This window comes from Saccopteryx leptura, chromosome X (genome assembly GCF_036850995.1).
Source record: "Saccopteryx leptura isolate mSacLep1 chromosome X, mSacLep1_pri_phased_curated, whole genome shotgun sequence".
Taxonomy (NCBI): Eukaryota; Metazoa; Chordata; class Mammalia; order Chiroptera; family Emballonuridae; genus Saccopteryx; species Saccopteryx leptura.
Window position 1 is genome coordinate 85216356 of NC_089516.1, and position 4782 is coordinate 85221137.

Consider the following 4782-nt stretch of genomic DNA (forward strand, 5'->3'; position numbering starts at 1 on the left):
GTATATACCGCAGTAACTATACAGATAACCTCTGCAGTTGAGTAATGTAAAGGATATTTCCCAACCCAGTTTCTGAGATGGTATTTCTAACCCTCTCAGAATCTCCATTTTATTTCTATCATTAGCACTTGTACATACTTACAAATAAGATCAAAGCTGGTACACTATGTGAATAAGGCTAACTATCACTTTGGAAGAAAAACTGTGTGGTCAGTTCACTACTTATTTTTCACCCTCTTTTTTAAAATCTCTTCCAGAGAAATTTTTGATTGTGTTCTGAACATCCCACAATAGGGCTAAATATTTACTTACTAAAATCATTCAAATGTTATAGTGTGGAAAGTAAATTTTACATCTACAGTAAAGTTTATAGCTACCAGGAAGGAAGTACTATGCTTACTCATCACCCCCAAGAGAATGCTTTCTTCAGAAATAAATGGCTTCCTTTCATTTTTAAGGCATGGGAACCATACAAATGGCAAAAGAGACTGAGATGTGGAACTGAGCTTAGGGGAAGGCAAGCTATCTATAAGAAAGTCCATCAACCAAAGATATGTTGGTAGTCACTGAAGAGGGTCATGTTTCTTTAGTCACGTTGTGTTTTATGACATCTTGTATAAATTGAGAAAAGAAATTACTTGAATGTGCTTGCATGAATGCAGTGAAAGATGGCAAAGAAAGCACCCCAGAACAGTTAACATTGGTACCTTCATGAAGCAAGATAGGAAGTAGGAGTAGAGAAAGAGTTTTCTGTTTTTTTGTTTGTTTGTTTTGCTAATTCTCTTTTTAGAGCAGTTTTGGGTTTACAACAAAGGAGGAAGCTACAGAGATTTACCACATACCCTCTGCCCCCACACTTACAAAGTCTCTCTCATTGTCAACATCACTCAATGGAAAGGTACATTGTTTGCCAAGGATGACTAAAATTGACATGTCATAATCACCAAAAGTCTATAGTTATCCTTAATGTTACTTCTTGGTGTTGTAAATTCTATGCATTTGGACAAATGGATAATGACATGTATTCATCACTAAAGTATCATACAGAGTATTCTCATGGCCCTAAAAATCTTCTGTGCTCCTATTTATCTCCGGCCACCAACCGCTATAGACATTTTTAGTCTCATTAGTTTTGCCTTTTCCAGAATGTTATACAGTGGGAATTATGTAGCTGTAGTCTTCTCAGATCAGCTTCTTTCACTTAATAACATGCATTTGTCTTTATATGGCTTGATAGCCCATTTCTTTATTTTTCTTTTTCCCCACAATTTTATTGAGATATAATTGACATATAACATTGTATTAGTTTAAGGTACACAACATAATGATTTGATTTGTGGATATATTGCAAAATGATTGCTATCATAAATTTAGTTTAACATCTAGTACCTCACATAGCTATTTTTCTTGTGATGAGAACTTTTAAGATCTACTCTCTTAACAACTTTCAGATATACAATACAATATTGTTAATTATTTCTTCATTTCTTTTTAGCACTCGATAATGTTACATCTTCTTTTTTGTGGGTGTATTTAGAGGCAGAGAGACAGTCTCCCACATGCACCTGACCAGGATCTACCCAGCAAGCCCACTATGGAATGATGCTCTGCCCATCTGGGCCATTGCTCCCTTGCAACTGAAGCCATTCTAGCTCCTAAGGCAGAGGCAATGGAGACATCCTCAGTGCCTGGGTCAACTTTGCTCTAATGTAGCCTTGGCTGCAGGAGGGGAAGAGAGAGAGAGAAAGGAGAGGGAGAAGGGTGGAGAGCATATTGGCTCTTCTCCTGTGTGCCCTGACTGGGAATTGAACCTGGGACATCAACACACTGGGCCAAAACTCTCCCACTGAGCCTACCAGCCAGGGCCATTACCTCTTCTTAAAGTACTATCACATATTTGTCCATTCACCAGTTAAAAGACATCATGATTGTTTCCAAGTTTTAACAATTCTGAGTAAAAGTACGATAAGCATTGATGGACAGGTTTTTGTATGGACAAAAATTTCTAACTCCTTTGGGTAAATATCAAGTTGTTCAGTTGCTGGATTACTTGTTAAGAGCATGTATAGTTGTTTAAAAAGCTGTCAGTCTTCCAAAGTAGCTGGATCACTACCAGTAGTGAATGAGAGTTCCCATTGTTCCACATCCTCATCAACATTTGGTGTTGTCAGTGTTTTAAATTTTGGCTATCTTAATATGTGTGTAGTCGTGTCTTATTATTGTTTTATTTTGCATTTGTCTGGTGGCATAATATGAAGCATCTTTTCAGATGCTTATTTTCCATTTGTATATCTTCTTTGGCAAAGTATGTGTTGAGATCTTGGTTCATTTTCTAGTCAAGTTTCTTGTTTGCTTATAGATGGGCTTTAAGAATTCTTTGTATATTTTGGATGGCTATTTTTCATCAGATGTGTCTTTTGCAAATATCTTCTCCTGGCCTGTGGTTTTTCCTCTTAATTTTGTTGATATTGCCTTTCACATAGCAGAAAATTTTAATTTGAATAAAATCTTGCTTATCAACTATTTCTCTCATAGATTATATCTTTGGGGTTGAAACTAAAAAGATAACACCCTACCCAAAGTCATCTAGATTTTATCTCATGTTATATTCTAGGAGTTTTATAGTTTTGCATTTAGGTCTATCATTTTGAATTAATCTTTCATTTTTTTGTAGATGGGCATTTATGTTTAAGTTTTTATGCATCTCTGTGTTGCTTCTCTTATTATAACACACATTTATTATTACCATAACAATTAGAACAATTAAAATGCATGTTTAGAAAATTTATTTCTGACCAAGAAAAAGTGGTTAAATCTTTGTGCTTAACACTGCAGTAGATGGTAGACTTTTCATTAAGCTTTGTTTGGATTAACAATCATGGGATGTTGTAGATAGTGTCACAAGCACAGAATTGCAGATGTGGTTTTAAAATTGTTTCTATGCTTTATACCTGAGTATAATTGAGAAACCCCAAACCACAAAAGTGATTGCCCACACGTCCAGAACAGGTGAAAATATACTTTGTATACTGCATAGTCATATGAGTACATTACTAATATTAAATGCAGTTTGGCCCTGGCCAGTTGGCTCTGTGGTAGAGTGTCACCCCAGCATGTGGATGTCCTGGGTTTGATCCTTGTTCAGAGAACACAAGAGAAGCACCCATCTGCTTCTTCACCCTCCCTCTCGTTCTTTCTTTCTATCTTTCTTTCTTTCTTTCTTTCTTTCTTTCTTTCTTTCTTTCTTTCTTTCTTCTTTCTTTCTTTCTTTCTTTCTTTCTTTCTTTCTTTCTTTCTTTCTTTCCTTCCTTCCTTCCTTCCTTCCTTCCTTCCTTCTCTCTCTCTCTCTCTCTTTCTCTCTTTCTTTCTTTCTTTCTTTCTTTCTTTCTTTCCTTTCTTTCTTTCTTTCTTTCTTTCCTTCTCTGTTTTTCCCCTTCCTGCAGCCATGGCTTAATTGGAACAAGTTCCCTGGGCACTGAGTATGGTGCCATGTTCTCCACCTAAGGCCCTAAGAAGAGCTTGGTTGCTAAGCAACAGAGCAATGCCCGAGATGGACAGAGAATCTTTCCTTAGTGGGCTTGCCAGGGGGATCCTGGTGGAGGCATATGCAGGAATCTCTCTCTGCCTCTCCTCCTCTTACTGAATTAAAAAAATAAAATGCAGAGTGTTTTCCTCTGGCTTATCTTCTTTCATCAAAGAAAGGAATTTTAGAAAAACAAAACAACATTTTGGGGTATGACGCTTTTCTCATGACAATTTTTATACTCTGTATGATAAACAGGACCCTAAGTGTTAAACTTTGTCTTAGAAAGGATCAGTGTAATAGCACAATTTATTCCAAGTCATCCAACCTACATAAAGAATCTTATGTGGTCAGTCATAGTAAGCATTATATATTCCTTCAAAAAATCATTGGGCTTCTGTGTCGTATTTGTTGTATTTGTTTTCTCTCCTTTGTACAAGCTCACCAATTTACCTCCCTCTGAAATGCATTGAGCACCATATAATTTTTCATCATGAACCGTATCTTGTTTTTACCTAAAAATGTATAATAGCAAAAATATGCACCATTTATTAAATCCTAATTATGAGCCAATTAATAGGCCTTTAACATGGCACATCCTTTACTTCTCACGACAAACCTGTGACACAGTTGTCATTTTCTCCATTTAGTGGATGAAAAAAAATGAAGCTGAGCGAAAGTAGCTTGCCCAAAGTCATGTACAGTTATCCCTCGCCATATTGTGGTCCACTTTTCACAGATTTTTAAATTGTATATATCTAATTTTCTATCACAGATTTTTTGCTATTGTGGGATTTTACACCCATCCCACTATTGTGGGATTTTGCAATATATAGGTATTTTTATATATTTATTATTTTAATTATTTTTGCGGTAAAATGAGCAAAATAAGTGTGGGCAAGGTTAATAACAGTGTGGGAAAGGTTTATAAGAGTGTGGGGTGGGTTTATAAAGCCTAAAAATATATATAAATAATAAAATAAATATAAAGTCTCTACTTTACAAATTTTCACCTATTGCGGAGGGTTCTGGAACCTAACCCATGCTATAGATGAGGGACCACTGTATTTATGGAGAGGCCAACCCAGGATTTGATCCTTAGTCTGTCAGATGCTGAAGTCAAAATCTATGGCTCTTTTTACTATATTATATTTCCTTCCTAAGCAAATCATGGCAGCTTTGATTTAAAGTGGAATTTTTTCCAAACAGTCTAAGCTTCTTTCTGATTTGGGTTTTACCATCAGAAATTCTCCACAGAT